The sequence below is a fragment of the Mus caroli genome, chromosome 16 (genome assembly GCF_900094665.2).
Source record: "Mus caroli chromosome 16, CAROLI_EIJ_v1.1, whole genome shotgun sequence".
Lineage (NCBI taxonomy): Eukaryota > Metazoa > Chordata > Mammalia > Rodentia > Muridae > Mus > Mus caroli.
Genome location: NC_034585.1, coordinates 27,710,155 through 27,728,739, shown reverse-complemented (window position 1 = coordinate 27,728,739; position 18,585 = coordinate 27,710,155).

The window sequence follows — 18,585 nt, the reverse complement described above, 5'->3', positions numbered from 1 at the left end:
CTCTCTCTCTCTCTCTCTCTCTCTCTCTCTCTCTCTCTCTCTCTCCCCCTCTCTCTCTTTCTTTCTTTGTTTTTATTTTTTTTGAGACAGGGAGGTTTCTCTGTGTAGACCAGGCTGCCCTCAAACTCAGAGATCTACCTATCTCCGCCTCCCACGTGCTGGGATTAAAGGTGTATGCCACCACTGCCTGGCTGCTACTCCTTTTCTTTTAATAAAAAAAAAAATCAATATTTTCCTGGACTCGCTTCCAGTCTGGTTTTCCTTACCCACTCCCCATCTCCGCAGTTACAATTAGCTCTTGGTGACACTTTAAGCGTGTAAACACTGTTCCAGACAGTAAAGACAAGCAGCTAATTGCTTTTGGTTCTCTCCCACGCCTTCCTGCAAAACAGAAGGAAAAAGGAGAACCAAAGTTAGCTGAGGACACCCTCTCTAAGAGAACCCACCTGCTTTGATTTGTCCTGCACCAGGACTTTCGTGGTCCCAGGAGATAGGACATATGACAGGCTGAAGTATGGCCAAAATATGCTTGAAGCCCACGTCTCTCAGATCTCTCTGGGACTCCTGAGAAAACTGAAGATGCTCTGAATTATCTTGGGAGTAAAATTTCAAATCAGCCTCCCTACCTAGTCCCTGAAGGTCAAGGCATTGAGACCACTAGACCATGTGCTCTCTCACAGGAGACAGTGGCCTGCCTCCTCCAGTAAGATCCATATACTGAGGAGTCCCTAAAATAGGAAAGAACAGATTATATTCTGGGCAAACAAAAACACAGGAAAGGCGAATGTCCCCATGACCTCAGAATGTCAGGTACTCCTCCCCCCATTCCAACCCCCACCCCCACCCCACCCCTCCCCACACCAGTTTGTCTCCTTTTCAACTCCCAGCCCTGCTTGCTGTGTTCTCAAGTTGGGTTCATTTCCACATCATGCTGAGAGCTGACCCAGTGAGCAGCAAATGTGGAAGAGGGAGGCAGGCCCTCTGTCACTGTCTGTCACTGTCCCCACAGCTCAACAACACAGCGAATATCGAATAGAGTCTGAACACAAGAGAAGCAGATGTCAGAAGACCAGTGTGGCAGGCTGAACTGGGGACACAGAGAACTGAAGTCAGGTGGTGTGTCACACTGGCCATGTCACAGGTGGCGTGCTAACAAGTACTGCAGAGGGATGTTGGCAGAGGCATGCGGCTCAAGGATGAGAATTAGAGGCTGTTCATCCACACCCTGCCACTGAAACCCAAAAGTGAGGCGGTGACGGAGAAGAATGGGATGGGGAGTTGCTCTCAGAGAAGTCCCAGAAACCCTGACGGGCAATGAGAACCTGGGTGCCTGGACTCTGAGGCCAGGAAAACATCCCACCGAGTCACCGATGGTTCCAGGCACTTCAAGTCAAATTTAGTCCCTGCTGGTTTTTTGCTGTGTGTCTGCAAGGGCTTCTACATGTGTGATTTCATTTAGCCCTACTGTTATGGGTTATAGTCTCTAGAGAAATGGAATCAATAAGATACAGATGCCAAATTGATATGGGCATCAACATAGATAAAGTTAAAGGCATTTGATAGAAGAAATTGGCTCGGGCTGGCAGTTATGAAAGCTGGCAAGTTCAAAATCTGAGGAGCTGATAACCCAGTTCAAATGGGAAGATGGGCGGCTGCCATAGAAACAGGGAAGGCTGCTACCTCAGTCCTAAAGCCATAGGCTTACTCTCTGCTCTCATGGAAGGACCAACCACTGCTGGGACAATGGAAGTGAGTTATTAGAGAAGGAAAGGTTACTCCCTTTCTGGTGGTCTCTCTTCCTCTGCTGCTTTCTCTTCTCCCCTCCCTACTGTTACCCAGATCCTCTGTGGTGATAGAGTGAGAAAGGCCTCACCAGATGTCAGACTCTCAATCCTGGACATTCCTAGCCTCCAGAACCAGGAGTCAATCCATTTCTGCTCATTCTGAATTGTCCAGTGAATGGCATTCTTTAGTACCACAAAAATAGATGAAGATACTCAGCCCATTGACTTAAATGTTATTATCATCCCAAAATAGCCACACAGAAGCATACAAGATACTTGACCAAATTGCATGGCATCCTATGGCCCAGTCCATTTGAGTGAACACATGAATTCCCTGACTACACTCATGTGCAACCCTCATATCATTTAGAGAGCTCAGCAAAGCAGCAGACCTAGCATTTGGGTAGTGGGAACTTGTGGTTTTAACCATTGTACCACATTGCCATTGGCCTCAGGTCAAGAGTAGAGCGGCTCAGCATGTATTCATAGGGTGAGTGAACGAATGAACTGTCAAAGACAATTTAAACAAAGTCCTGTGAGCACAGAAAAAGACAGAGGCGTCTGCCTGAGGTGACTGAGGAAAACCTTCATAAAAATTTTTCAGTATCCAACAACAGGATGGATAAGGAACGTGTGTGGCCAACAGAAAGTGACTCCATGATATTCATTTAATGTACACATGACTTTGTTTAATCCCTGTGAGTTTTTATGGGAATTATGACTTGATTCTATCCAATACAACTCAGCAGCAAAGGTGAAGGATGTCATAGTGTGTGTGTGTGTGTGTGTGTGTGTGTGTGTGTGTATGTGTGTCCATCCATCCATCTGTCTATCTTCCTGCCTGCCTGTCTGTTCTGGTGACTGAACTCAGAGGTTTGCATGCACTTTAGCCCTGAGCTCTACCGTAGCCCCTACAGACCACTTCTGTAATCACAAACCATGAGTTTGTAAAGTTTCCATACGGGCCTTGAAGAAACGAGCCCTCGTGATAATGACTCAAACCTTTTTTCCCCCCTCCTATCAGGTTGCCCTGTCTTATTGTATCTTGTTTTGTCCTGTTTAGCTGTTGTCTCTTGGAGACCTGCTCTTTTCTGAAGAGGAAGTGGAAGGGAAGTGGATCTGGCGGGGAGGTGAATGGGGAGGGAGGGCTGCGAGAAGTGGAGGGGGGAGAAACTGCGGCGGAGTGTATTGTACTCAGGAAGAATCTATTTTCAATAAAAGCAAAAAAAAAAAAAAAACCATGAAAAATAAAAATAAAATTTAAAAAAAAAGGAACAGAAATGAAAAAAGAACCCCTTGAAATCAGGGCCAGCAGGTGAATGTCTGTGAGTAAGTATAACTCAGTGTTTCTGAGCTGCCAGATGAGCTCCAAACAAGATTTTATGTCAAGGTAGACAAAGGGGGCCACGCCCTGGAGGAACAAGGATGTGTCTACTCCCTGTCCTCCCCTTACCCCTCAGCACACAGCACAGCCACGGTGTCCCTGAGGAGAACATGGAACCCTCAGTTCAGAGGCTGGGACAGCAGAGCATCACTGAGCAAGAACCCCAGCTACTCCAATGCTGAGGAGAACCTTCCAGAACATTCTGAAAGGGATTCTGGAGGAAGCAAGAATAACTAGTTGATGGAGTCTTAAATCCACACATTTGTAGATGTCTCACAACAACAACAACAAAACTCGGTGTCATCATTTGAAAGGGCTGCACAGTGAAGACCCCCCCCGGGGGGGGGCTATCCCCTCTCCCTGTAATAAACGAGCTGAGAAATTCAAAAGCCCTCATCTGGGGGAGGGACTCGAGAGGTGGAAGGTCAAAGAAACCAGTTTGACAGTGTGACACTGTGTGGAATGTCCCAGGAGGACATAACTCAAGATGAAAATCTTCCTTCTCTCGTTGGATTTTGGAGAGGAAAGGATGGCTGTGACCAGTATTCTACTATGTGCCTGCTGAGAGAGTTGGCACATCTAGTACCGAGTAGTTCTGGACCATGAGTCTAGAGGGAAGTCAGGTGAGGAAGGCGGGGGACGGATGGGGAAAGCCACGGGGGCAATTCTCGACCAACAGCCTCCAGGAGGGAGGTAAGAACATCCATTCCCCAAGACCAAAAATCGCAAAGGAGCAAACACCCCCCAAAGGCCAACCAAGGCCACATTCCAAGCATTCCGGCCACTGCCCTTGGACAGAAAGCAAAGCAACCTGAGGGGACAAACAGCCCGAGAAGGATTTCATTCATCTGCCCACACCTCCAGACCATCTTGGCACCAGGTTGGATGTGGGCTATGCCCACAGTGGTGATTTAAAAAGAGAAAAATATATCTCCTGCCTTGAAGGATTTCCAAGGTCAGTGGTGAGACAGCAGGAGAATGGATGTCTATCCAGCCGGCTCACATTAGATGGAGCGCTGAGGAGAGAAGCTGCCTACAGAGCAGGCCCGGTGATTACCGAGTGTACAGGGTGGAGAGGGTGACCCAGCAGGTCAGACAGCTCTGAGCCGTGTGGATCACATGTGACACATCATGGAGACTGGGCAGCCGAAGTGAGGCTGGAAGTATGCTAGCATTAGGATCAGCCTGGATCTCACAGTGTATTAGAAGGAGGTCGAACAGGGATAACGTTGGGCTCCAGGCTGCAGTTTTTGCCTCTGAGGGAAGGGGTCTGGAATAGAGGCAATGCTATCTGAAAATCAGCCACTGGCTTTCTAGCTCAGCCATGTCTTCAAGTTCCCTCCGGCTACTTTAGGCAATGCTTTCTCCATGAGTCTCAGCTTGGATTAGTGATTTTCCGCAGAAAGTGGACTGTTGGTGGCCTTAGGTGTGTAGTGGATCCTGTTGTCTTACTGACTGACCTCTGTCTCCCAGAGAGCAAAGTCTAGAAGCCTCATTCTTGTGTTTACTACTATCCACACAGTGACACAGTTCCTCTGCCCAAGGTGACCCCCATTTCCCAAATGGACCTTCCATGGCGCAGCCACCCAATCACTCCAGCTCACAGGTGCTTCTCTAGTACCAGCGTGTGTGTGTGTGTGTGTGTGTGTGTGTGTGTGTGTGTATGCATGTGTGTGTGTGTGTGTGTGTGTGTGTGTGTGTGTGTGTAGAATGAGAGAGTGAGTTACTTTAGAGGAATTAGCTTATATGGTTGTAAGGACCAGCAAGTCAAAAATCGTCAGGTCAGGAGAGTAGACTGCACATGGAGGAAAGAACTGATGCTGTAGGGCTGGAGAGATGGCTCAGCAGTTAAGAGCACTGACTGCTCTTCTGAAGGTCCTGAGTTCAAATCTCAGCAACCACATGGTGGCTCACAACCAACCCTAATGGGATTAGATGCCCTCTTCTGGTGTGTCTGAAGACAGCTACAGTTACTTAGATATAATAATAAATAAATCGAAGAAGAAGAAGGAGGAGGAGGAGAAGGAGGAGGAGGAGGAGAAGGAGGAAGAGGAGGAGGAGAAGGAGAAGGAAAGAACTGATGCTGTAGCCCACGCCCAAAGTTAAAATCCCCCTTTCCTCAGGGGACTGCCTTTTGATTGGATGAGACTCATCCACATCATAAAGAATGAGGTGCTTTACTCAAGGTCTACAGGTTTATTTATTTATTTATTTATTTATTTATTTATTTATTTACATCTTTAAAGTGACTACATAGCAACATCTGGATTGATGAGAGACTGACCAGCCAAGGTATTGAGGCTGTACTAGTTATATTTTGTAATTCTGTTTTGTTTTCTTTTGGTTTTTGTTTTGTCAACTTAACACAAGCTAGAGTCATCTAAGAAGAGAAGGGAAACTCAACTGAGAAAATGCCTCTGACAGAATGGCCTATAGGAGTCTGTGGAGTTTTTGGTTTGGTTTTGGTTTTGTTTGGTTTTGGTTTTTGATTTTTGGGGGTGTTTTTTGTTTTTGTTTTTGTTTTTTGTTTTTTGGTGGTGGTTGTGGTTGTGGTGGTTTCTTGCTTTTTGTTTTGTTTTTTGTTTTTGGTTTTTTTGAGTTACAATTAATTTGTGTGGGTCTAGCTACTATGGGCAGTGCCACCCCTGGGCAGGACCAAATTAGACTTAGCAAGCCATAAAGAGCAAGCCAGTGTTAGTACTCACTCCTCTCTGGCTCTTGCTTCCAGGCTCCTCCTGCCCTGACTCCCCTCCATGATGGGCTCTAACCTGTGAGACGTAATAAACTCTTCCATTCCCATGTTAGTTTTGATCATAATGTTTATTATGACAATAGATAGCAAAGTAAGACACTGGCCTACACACATTGGCACATAAAATTAACCATTGCACCACCCTTAAGGCTCAGCTTGAATTCAGCGTCTCTCTCCAAACGAGTCCCACTTCTAGCTGAAAGTGATCTCCCTGGTTCTAAATATCCCCAGTCCTGCATCCAGCCACACCGCTCCTGGGACACTCAGCATTTGCTCCTCAGTCTTCAGGTTTGTTTTTTAACATGAGTGAGGATGCTGTAGTCAATCAAATTCTTATTGAGACACTTAATAAAAAGCAGATTTCTTCATTAAGTCTTGGTTTGTACAATATGGTATATAATATTACTATATAGTACATAATATTATTATATATAATATATATGTTAGTATATAATATAATATAATATAGGAGTATAATGTAGTATATAATATTGTATAATATAGTCTTTCTCCTTTCCCAGCAGGGCGGTTCTGTCTACTTCTTCCCTCAGTCCCTTGCTCAAATCCTAAAGTCCCGCCTCTGTCTCCCTGCCCATCCATTGGCAACTTTATTTACCAGTCAAAATCAACTGGAGACAGGGATTCTCAGCCTCTTACAAGTGGATTCTCATGCAATTTTGGTTACTCAATTAATTTAATACAAGCATTAGACCAAATCCACAAAATTGGGCTTCTAAAACCTCACTGCCTATGGGCAGTGACACACCTCCTCTAATAAGGCCATGCCTCCTAATCCTTCCCAAAGAGTTCCACCATCTAGGAACCATACATGCAAATTCATGAACCTATGAAGGCTATTCCCATTCAAACCACCACATCCCACTACTGCTTCTTCACACACCAAACTTTCTTACACACTCAGCAAAGAAGTCCAAATTCTTCCCCAAGAACTTAACAAGAAAAATGCTGGTTTACTTTGCCATTCATTTATCATCACCGTCATCAGCCTCACAAGGGTAACAAAGATGCACATGGATACCACTGGGAAGTTCTGACTACATGATAAAGCCATGACTACATGTAGTCAGAATTGCTCAAGAAAAAACACCCTCCAGAGGGATAGAAGGGGGAGGGACACCAGAAGAGCTTGTTGTTCATTTGTTAATGTAGAGAAGTTGGCAGGAAAAGGATCAATGGCTGCTCCCTGAAGCAAGCAATGCTCCAGATGGCTCCTTAGAGCCAGCTTGAGAAAGTTTTTTGGCAGGCAGGCTCACCCGCATTATTTCCCAAGTGTCCAAACCAGAGCAGCATTTGAGGAAGGTTTCCAGAAGGACTCCTTGCCGCAGGAGTCCTGTCCTGTCTCCCTAAGCTTCCTGCTTCCATTCACTAAAAGATGATGGTCTCACCCAGAATGCACTTATCAAAGATCTTTTCAGAGCCAGGGCTACACAGAGAAACCCTGTCTCGAAAAACCAAAAAAAAAAAAAAAAAAACAAAAAGATCTTTTCAGGACCCTGCTGGCCTCTCATGGACTAATGTAGTAGAGGCAAAGTGTAGGGACTCGCCACCTCCTGGCCTGAAGGATCATGGGAAGGAATGATCACCAGAACTTCAAGACTGAGTTGTGGCCAATCACCCAGCAGGGTGAAAAGTGGAAGAATGGCTTCTTTGTCCTCAAGCTTCTCTTGCAGGGGGTCGGGGGTGGGTTGGGGAGAGAGACAAAGCATGGGAATTCACACAGAGACAGTTCAGGTGGATTGATGGACACAGGGCAGAGGAGTGGGTCAGGTCAGTTTTGCAAAAGTGAGTGCCTTAATAAACTGTGCATGGCATGGCAGTACATGCCTTTAATCCCAGCACTTGGGAAACAGAGGCAGGTGGGTAACTATAAACCTGAAGGCAGCCAATCTGGCTTACATAGCAAACCCCAGGCCAGCCAGGGATACAAAATAAGACTTTACATACATACATACATACATACATACATACATACATACATAACGTTGTGTCTCAGCCTTGATTTTGAGATCCACATTATAGTAATATAAGCTGGATTCAGATGAGGTGTTCTTCAGGTCTATCCTGGGGTAATCTTAGCTGATCTCAGTTAGGACAGTGGTGGTGTCCACAGTCAATGAAGACGGGGCTGCCAGGACATCTACTGTAGGATGGCCTATCCAGAGTCCATACTCATTTTCCAGGCTTTTACTTGTTTTATTTATTATTTACATAATAAAGCAATGTGCATCTCGAAAGCACCAAGCAGAAATACTCTAGAATGGAAGCATTTTTAGACCTCCACTTACATGACATCGGCTTCCGTTCATTTGGTCAAAGCAAGTCCTGTGGCCATTCTGAAATCCAGGCTTTCGTTTGCTTTGCCTTGCTTTGCTGTTTAAAGATTTTATCTCTTGAGGGAAGAGAGTGAAAACCGTGGCCATACTTTGCAAGCTACTGTTGACTGTGCTCCATTCACAATAATTTCCACATGCAAGTAACCCTCACATCCCAGAACAGCTAGCCCTAGGTCCCTCAGATCTGGGCTTGTTCCTGCAGCAATTAAAGTGCTTGGAATGCCTTCAATAGCCATCTCTGTAGCTCACCCTTCTTTGAACTGGCAATTCAAAGAATTGAGCTGGGCTCAGCTGGGCAGATCAACTGATCTGGGCCAGACCTGGCTGATTCAAGGCTTCCCCCTGCATCTTAGTTAGGCTTCCTATTGCTGTGATGAAACACCACAACCAAGAAGCAAGTTGGGGAGAAAACGCTTTATTGAGCTTAGACTTCCTCATCTATAGTCCATCACTGAAGAAAGCCCGGTCAAGAATTCAAACATGGCAGGAACCTAGAAGCAGGAGCTGATGCAGAGGCCATGGGGAAGTGCTGCTTAGTGGCTTATTCCCCATGGCTTGCTCAGCCTGCTTTCTTATAGGACCCAGGGGTGGCACCACCCACAATGGACTGGGCCCTTCCCCATCAATCACTCATTAAGGATATGCTCTACTGGCCCACAGTCTGGTCTTATAGAGGCATTTTCTGAACTAAGGTTTCCTCCTCTAGGATGACTATATTTTGTGTCAAGTTGACATACGTCTAGCCTGGCCCACATAGACACCCTGTGTCTGGAGTGAGCCCCTCTGTGCTTCTCCAGAGTGTTCACTCGCATGATAACAACTGAGAGAAGACAAGGCTGAAGACCCAGTCACTCCAGTTCAAGTCTTCTTGAAGGCACACTAGCAACTGACATTGGGTGAAGAAAGTCTCATAGGAGAACTCAGAGTCTGAGCAGAGCAGATGAGGAGACAAAGATTCAGGATGGAGTCCTTGAGACGCTTCCTCTGCACAGATCTGAGGACCTGCCTGGCTCTTTCATCTTCCTGCTCAGTCCCCATCTTTAACCAAATCCTCCGTGTGCTTCTCGCTCCAGTTCTAAACCCCCTTCTCCCAGACATGCCTTCCAGTTCTCAATTTCACCATCACCCCCAGCATGCACACACCCCACCACCACCAATACCAAGATGGGTAAGTTGCTGAATTCCTGCCTGCCATTTTAAAGCCCTTAGTTAATACAGTGAAATTATGTGTGGGTGGTATCATTTTCTTTCTTTGACGGTGTCCACTGAAGACTTCTTTCTTGTATAACCCACCATCTTCTGTACCTGTATCCAACACATACAAGGTGTCCTTTTGACCTGAGGAGTCAGCGCTAGGCAAGATAAAGACTGACAACAGACAACTGAACAGATCCAAGATACACCTTGAGAGAGGGCTCCGTCTGTATGCCTGTGCCTGCCAGGAGCAACTAGCAGAGGGGGGCAGGAAATGAGCCAGAAAGCACAAAGTGGAATTATGAACAAAGACAAGGCTTTGGGCTTGCTACAACTGGGACTAGAAGTCAGAATCCCGAGGTCCTCCACCTCACCTACAGGAAAAGAACAGTCTGAATGGACTAGAAAGGAAACCGGAGAACCACAGCCCCGCCCACCTGGCATCAGTTAAGTCTTCTAGGTAACCTCTGAGAGAGTGTGTCTGCACATTTAGAAGTCCCTTGTTAGACTGTGTCATACCTTGGCACATAGGAGAATGTATTGGCAAATCCCAACTAAAGACCTCCAAGATCTGTCTTCTCTCTCTCTGTCTCTGTCTCTGTCTCTGTCTCTGTCTCTGTCTCTGTCTCTCTCTCTCTCTCTCTGTCCCTCCTCCTCCCTTCCTCTCTCTCTCCCTGAACCTAGAAGCAGATGAACTCCTTGAGAGTCTTGAGAGTCAGCTGGGCACCAATACATCACCTACAGGGACAAACTGGACAAGAATGAATATTGGTCTAGCATCTCAACGCTTAGTATAATTTTTTAGGCAATGTAGTCAGTTTTAGGTGGTAAGCCGATGTAGCTTGTGTTTAGGTTGAGGATGGAAGGCAGAGGAAGACATAGATGTCTGGGGAAAGTGTCAGTCTGAAGGAATCCTAACGTGTTAAGGAGAATAGGTGTTCTCTTTTTCTGTGCATATGCGCACATACTTGAAGACTTAGGAAAGTCCACTACCCACACACCCCATAGTGTACCATTGTCCACAGAACAGTTGTATTATATTACCCAATGTTCTGGTATGCCATCTCCTGACTCCCTAGTCTTACTGGCCATTGTGAGGCACTCACAGTCACTAAATATGCCCACCTAGTCCTACCAATGGGTCTTTGTTTTAGCTACTGAACTCTTTTTTTCATCTTAGATTGCCTTCTGACAATGATTCAAGTGCAAGTACAGTTGAAACAATACGTCAGGAAGATGTTCCAAGAAAGTAACGGCAGGATGTTGGGAAAGAAAAAAAGATAGTCAGTCGAGGATAATGTTTTCTAGGCCGTTCTGGTGTTAACTTCATTCTTTTAATGTGTTTTTTGTTTTGTTTTGTTTTGTTTTGAAAGATTTGTTTTATTTATTATATGTAAATACACTGTAGCTGTCTTCAGACACCAGAAGAAGGAATCAAGTCTTGTTACAGATGGTTGTGAGCCACCATGTGGTTGCTGGGATTTGAACTCAGGACCTCCAGAAGAGCAGTCAGTGCTCTTAACCGCTGAACCATCTCTCCAGCCACCACCCCCCCCCCCATTTTTTAAAAATGTGTTGGTTTTTTGTTGTTGTTGTTGTTGTTGTTGTTTTTATACTTCATTCTTTAGAGGTGGACATAAGGGTGACTGGAGCTGATAATCTCAGGTCTTATGATTCTAGAAGGATTATTTAAAATATTTCCCTAATGCTTCACTAGCTCTCAGAAAGTCCAGCTCGTGAGTTTGGGTGTGCTCAGTGGTTTGAATCTACAAAGGAACTCACAGTTAGGAACTGAGTGCTATGCTGGCTAGTCTCTTGTCAAACTCACACAGCTAGGGTCACTTGGGCAAAGTCTCTCTTTTTTTTTTTTTAATTACATATTTTCCTCAATTACATTTCCAATGCTATCCCAAAAGTCCCCCATACCGCCCCCCACTTCCCTACCCTCCCATTCCCATTCTTTTGGCCCTGGCATTCCCCTATATTGGGGCATATAAAGTTTGCAAGTCCAATGGGCCTCTCTTTCCAGTGATGGCCGACTAGGCCATCGGGCAAAGTCTCTTAACCGTAAGGATGCCTCCATAAGATTTTCCTATGGTGCATTTTCTTAATTAGTGATTAATGGGGGTGGGCCCAGTCCACTGTCAGTGGTGCCATCCCTGGGCCTAGTGATCCTGGGTTCTATAAGAAAGCAGGCTGAGCAAGTCATGGGGAGCAAGCCAGTAAGCAGCATCCCTTCATCATCTCTGCATCAGTTCCTACCTCCAGGGTTCCTGCCCTGCTTGATTCTCTGCCCTGAACTTCTATAAGTGATGTTCTGTGCTATGGACATAAAAAGTTAGAAAGCCCCTTTTAAAGGTGTCCTTGACCTGCATATTGAGGCTCTCCTTGTTGCCACCGTGAACACTGAAATAGCTGTTACTTGAAGCAGGGCGTGGGGAATCCCCTGATATTGCTTCATATGAAGTCTTATTTGCATTAGGTTTGTATAGTTTTGTAAAAGTAAAAGTGAGAGCAAGTCTCCCCAAATTATTTAGAGCATTTGCATACATGTCAGAGAAAAAAATGTAAATTAGAGAGAACAAGGAAGAGGCCCCAGTTCTACAGGGGCTAAAAACAGCTGCCTGTGAGGTGCTAAAGCTGTTTCTATGAAGTCTCAAGTGAGCCCAGGAAACAGTACAAGAAGGCAATAATATTCTCTGCCTCTAGAAAACAACCTCTCGAATTTGGGAAAGAGCTGTCACACCTATAGTCTGAGGGGGCTGTGGGGAGGGAAATAACAGCTACTTAGGAGATTAGAAAGTTGGAAATGGCATGTGATTAAATGCTAGCAAACAGATATGTCTACCCTACAGGCTGCCCTGCCATGTTTTTCTTCCTTAGTAACCAATCTTCTGTGTGATTGTGTCACCTAAGGAGGACGGCTCTGCCTCAGTCGGTGACGAATCCTGAAGGTCAGGTCCACCTCTCACCAACAATTAGAAAATTCAGAGACTGGTCACCTGAGCCTCTTACATGAAGAACTGCCTGTAACCACCAGAGGCATCTACAGAAGCCATGCCTGGCTGAGCAGAGGCCTCACCTACAGAGCAAGCCATGTCTGGCTGAGCTGGGGACCAGACAGTTGTGGAAAGAAGTCTTAAATGAAAGGGGAGAATGGGCCCTTTTTGCCTGGCCACAAAGGATCTAACCCGAGGGATCTAAGCACCAGAGTCTAGCTGTGAACTGTCATATAGATCGTTATGCCCGTTCTAGGGGGCTGCCGGCTCCTCTAGGCTCCGAGGCACAGTGGAACACAGCCCACATAAGGATGCTCTCTAAGTCCAGTGCGCACCTCTCAGTTCTTGTGCTTTGTACTTGCCTGTCAGGATCACCCTACGGCCTGCACAGGCGCCCTGCAGGGCGACTCCTTCAGGGAGATCTACTGTTGACTTCATCTCAGCACAGTGCCTACAAGAACCGTCACCCTTATCAATGACTACTGCTCACGTGATGAGTCACCTTAAGTCTATCCATAGCCATCTTCAGGGTGTCCCTTGTGCCCTCCTGTAGTCCTCACCAGCTTTCCTCTGCTGGCCTCTACCCACAGCTCCCATTGATGAATGAACCTGGTTCCTTACTTAAATGGAATGGTGACAGACACATGTATATGACCTTAGGGTAAAGAGTGCCTATTGGGTATCAGAAAGAAATGTAAGCTACAGAGTCCAACGCTTACTCAGGGAGAGAAAATTATTATGATAGAAATTCACATTTACCAGCTTGCTCTCATTCAGAAACCTGTCCTAGCAGTCAGCATATATCTCACACCCCAGCTCCCCATGTGAAGAGTCCCTGAGCCCCAGACAATCCTAATGAGTACACACGCCCCCACCCAGTTATTGCCTCAGGTTACATTACGTATAACTCTAGTCCTCAGTGTGTAGGGGCTGGGACTGAGTCACCTCTGTTCCACTCATATCTTCAGGACCAAAAGAGGACAAAAGGAGAGACAGCCACAAGCATATGTGTTCTCAGAGATTTTGCTTAACATCCCCAAGATGCCAAGCTCTGAGCCATGAAGCTGGAGAGCTTGTGTCTACCTGGCCAAGGGTCGCTCTTCCCTGGCTCTCTACAAGGCTCTGATGGAAACCCTAGTGTCTGGTTTCCTCACAGCTCTCTGAGACATCCTCCTGACCGAGCACCCTGCTTTGTCTTGTGCTTATGGAGGCAGAGTTGCTAACACAGTCAAGGAAGGTGGCAAGTGGGGAGCCCAAAGCTGGCTTTCATCCAGGGCTGGCACCCCCTCCTCCAGCCTGTTGGCCAAGATGTCTTGCCTCAGTTAAAACAAGCCACCATGGGGGAGATGACATCACTGTCCCTAGGGAGATGTACACGAGGAACATTTCCCCCTAGATCCACATCCACCCTTTACCCAGTTCTACTTCTTGGGTATCCACAGCAAATCTAGTCTTTCTCCAGGGCAGCCCTCAGGTGCCAAGGGCAACTCTCTTATCTTTCTGCAAGCTAAATGCCCTTAGTTCTCTCAGGACCTAGAATTCGGGCCAACCAGGGAACAAGCCATCAGACCCTGGAAGGGGACCTGGAAGCTAAGAGAGTCTCTGGGGCAGTTGGGAACTTGTTTTAGGAAAGCACTTCTTAAATCTTATTTTCCAAAAGCACGCCTTCAGAAAATACTAGACCACAGGTTCCCAAGCTTCTTGATGCTGCGACCTTTTAAGACAGTTCTTCATTGTGCTGACTACATAACTACATGCTACTTCATAACTGAATCATAATGTAAATATCAGATATTTCTGATATCTTAGGCCACCCCTGTGAAAGGGTTGTTCAACCCCCACTGGAGAGGTGGAGACCCACAACTTACTAGACAGTGTCTAACCTTAAAATTTAATTCTAAAGAAATTCATCCCTAGAATCTCTGTTCCCCCCTCTCTCTCCCTCCTTTGTCCTCTTCCCTCCCCATTTCCTTCCTTCCTTCCTTTTTCCTTCACTAAAAGGTATTTGATGTGACAAATGCTTCAGTGTCCAATGACCCTGTGCTTTAACATCATTAAATCTCTTTGCCTCGTGTGAGGAAGTCAGTGAATGGAATCCAAAATAGTTTTATGTTAGACTTCAGGCTGATGCTGGTCCTCACTGGGGTGATCTAAACTGTTAATAAAGTTAGATAAACCTCAGCTGACACATCCACTCCATCGGGGCTTACTAATCTTTAAACCTGGTACAAAATGCTTTCCAAATGTAGGCTTATTGTGTAGAGGGCTATTTCTTCAATCAGCTTCTTTAATGACATGACTAAGCAAAAACACTTTGAGGGCTAAGAGTCATCACAAGACCAGCTAAATCCAGTCTGCAGCATCACTTAAAAGACAATAAAGCACCCATGAAGAAATGTCTTCATTTCATTTGCTCCTCGGCCTGGGGCATGCAGGAAATGAGCACAGAGCACATAGCCCATCCAGTCACCTGGAAGGCTTTCTGCTTTCAAAGAGAGTGTTTCTTCCTCCCAAACACCCCAACACCAGCGCCCTCCACAGCCCCATCCTACATTCTGATGTCATTTGAAGGAGGAAGCCAATTTACTTCCCACTTGAGCCTGAATGAAGGGTGATTCATTCGCAAGACTTACTACTATACATCAGGGTAACAGTTTCAGGTACGAGGCAGGCTTCCTGACCTGCTCATTATACACCAAGTACTTGTTGAAATGTCACACTGTACCTCACAAATCTGTATAATTGCTATGTGTCAATTAAAAATTTAAATATGTATCTATGTCTCTAAGAGTCTGAGGGAAGGATGAGAAATGGAGAAAGACAGATGACAGAGTGACGTAAGCTATAACCGCCTCCCAAGTTCTTTCTGAGGGAGACAGGGAGTTCTGGCCTGACCCCAATCTCCCTGGACCCCAGCCTAGAAGAGCCTGCCCTCCTTTCAAGTGGGGCTTAAAGGCAGACCATCCGGTGGGCGGGACAGCAGCCTTGGCCCTGCCCAGTATAGGAGACGAGGCTTCAGGACACCTTACAGTATCCCTCTTTGCTGAACTCCATGAAAACATCTGCCATGAGTCACACTGTAAAACACCATGAAGCTACAGACCCTGCCGCCTTGCTGCCTCCAGCCCAGAAAAGCCAGCTTAGGAGATTTTCCTTGATCGTCGCCACTCCTCACTCAGCTCAGTTATGTGCATTTCCAGACCAGCCCTGGCCCTGGGCTCTGGGCACTCAGAAATCTATAGTAACCAATATTGATACAGTAGCTAGAGCTGAGGTGAGTCCAGCCCTGGACTAGCTGCCTTTATGCATATATTAACACCGAAATTTTTCATAACATGCGAAAGAGGCAGGTATCTTTAAATTAAAGATAATCAAAGAACCATGTGTGGTGGCTCATGTCCATAATCCTAGCATTTGAAAGGGTTGAAATCACAGGAGAGGGAAGCCTGGGCTACATAGTGAGTTCCTGGCTAGGCTGAGCTAGAGTGTAAAACCCTGTCTTTAAAAAAATAAAAAGGCTGGGTAGTGGTGGTGCATGCCTTTGATCCCAGAACTTAGGAGGCAGAGGCAGGAGAATTTCTGAGTTCGAGGCCAGCCTGGTCTACAGAGTGAGTTCCAGAACAGCCAGGGCTATATGGAGAAACCCTGTCTCGAAAAACAAACAAACAAACAAACAAACAGCAGATAAAAGAGCCAGAGAGGGTAAGAGCCACCCAGTTCACACTCTCTGGCTTTGGAGTCTTTGTTGCTAATCATTACATACACAGCAACCACCACCCCACTCTCAGGAGACTGGAAAAGCAACACTAAGTTGCTGCTAAGAAGCTCTTTGCAAGTTCCTGGGCGATGCTCAAACGTCAGTGCATCTGCATCCTTCCTTACAGGTTCTTAATCAGTGCCTCTGACCTCTGTACCTGCAGTGCACCACGCACTGTCTCAACTGTGGTCAGAGGAGCCCAGCCTAGAATGGTATCAGAGTCCTGAGCCAAGAAATTGTGAATCTTGCACCAGATCACACAGATATCACCCACACCTACCACAGGCATCCTGTCCAAACTCCTGGAAAACAAACACATCTAGTATAGCTTTTAGTCTCCGCTGTCTGGTGTCACAAGGCCTGCCTTCACCCAGTGGATCCCAATTTGCAGAACACCGAGATTTCTAGGGCTCAGTTAAAGGAGGGTAATGCTTGCCTGAAAGGCTCGCCCTACTTTACAGATGAAAGCATGGTCCCATTTAACACTTGAAGCATGGCTAATAATCTAGGCATGTGGCTGTCCCACTCCCAATTTCCTCAAAGTCATTCACAGTGCAAAGGTGTATTTATAACGATTACGTTCTTTGATGCTATGTGAAGTCAGGTTGTGGTAAGTGGTGTATAATATGTTCATATTACATAAGGAAATCAAGGCACACAGAGATAATGACAAAGTAGCAAGCTAGTCAGATACTGAAACAGCAAGGATCCAAAGCCCTGCTTGACTGTCTTCCAGTTCAGTACTCGCCCTTCTAACTCATGAAAGTGAACAGCATCTATGACTTTTCTACTTTAGTTGTTTTGTTTTATTTTATTTCTGGTTTATTTTTCTAAGACAGTCTCGCTATGGAGCCCAGGCTGACCTTAAACGCCAGACCCTCCTGCTTTCGCCTTCCTAGTGCTGGGATCACAGGTATACATCTCGCAGCCAGTGGATTTGTGGTTTTTAATGGCATGCAACGAAGAAGTCAGACGAGAAAGCTCGGTGCTGGTCATGGGATTCGGATCCTGGAACCACTCCCAGCGTTGGCGTGCTTTGTTTGTGTTTATGGGGAAGCCATGCCAGATTTGCCAGTGAGCTAAGAAAAGCATGAATATAGTGTAGTGAGTCTCTGTAAGATGGCCACAACAGCCAGCATTTGCACACACACGACACAGGAAGATCATTGTCCTGAGAGCTGAGCCTGGAGGTCGCAGCCAAGGTGTCTGCTCTGCCGCTTACTGAGTTTGTGGCAAGTCAAGTATCCTTTCTGGGAGTCACCTTCCTTACCTACAAAACTGGGGTAAACTTTGCTCCACCTAATACCAACTGATCTGCAAACCTTCCCACCCACTCTCCGCAGAATCATTATCACCAGAACAATGGCAGACCACCTTTTTAGGAGACTTTCCAACTAAGAGATGTGAGAAGGAAAACGCAATGCCATCGTGTGAGGTAGGATAAACAGGGGCTGCCACGTTGGCGCATGCGCCCTATAGCTGTGCTGGAGCCCCTGGGCAGTCTCTCCAATCCTGCAGCGCAGCTTTCTGCAGACTTCTTCTTCCTGTCATAGGAAGTCCCAAAAGTCTCTGAACCCACGGAACTGCAAGGCTGATTCACTCACCAGCTCATCCTATCCCTCACCATGCCTATCCTCATCTGCAAAACCAGATCGACCACACTTCCCTCACCAGCTAGCTGCAGGGTGCTGCTGCTGGAGTCAGTCGTGGGCATTGCGCTCAGCCAGTGAATGGTCTCCTTAGAGGACACTTGTCTTAGTCATTCCGTGGAAATGAACTTAGTGATGGAATTGCCAGCTCACAAGCAAAGCCCACTTTGCACAAAAGCTACTGGAGTCTCAAGCACCCTGGAGTGACTTATGAACACCTCTCACTAGGAACTTCCCATGATGCTTCAGTCATGGTAATGCTAAAAGTTTAACCCATGGCTCACACTTGACCCCGCACTACTTCACTTTGGAACTCAGTGTTCACGGAGGTTCCTGCTAAGGAGGGAGCTGATCCCAGTTTCTAAAATACTTTCTGGTGTAGTCTGTGCTTGCAGAAGGGAAAGGGGGAGCCTTTGGAAGCAGCTGAGTTAGCTCACCAATTACCAAAAAAGGTACTGTGGATCCCCAGGGTCCTAAGGAAGACAACAGAGTAAAAAAAAAAAAATCCGTGAAGTTAAGACAGTTTTCATAATGAAACAAAGCTATTGTCTGCCTTTGCTCTCTGTGTCGATACGCACAGCAATGCTGCAGAAGCCATGGTGATTAAGATTGCCATCTCCTCTACCGGGCACAGGCCTCTAATCCCAGCACTCGGGAGGCAGAGGCAGGCGGATTTCTGAGTTCGAGGCCAGCCTGGTCTACAAAGTGAGTT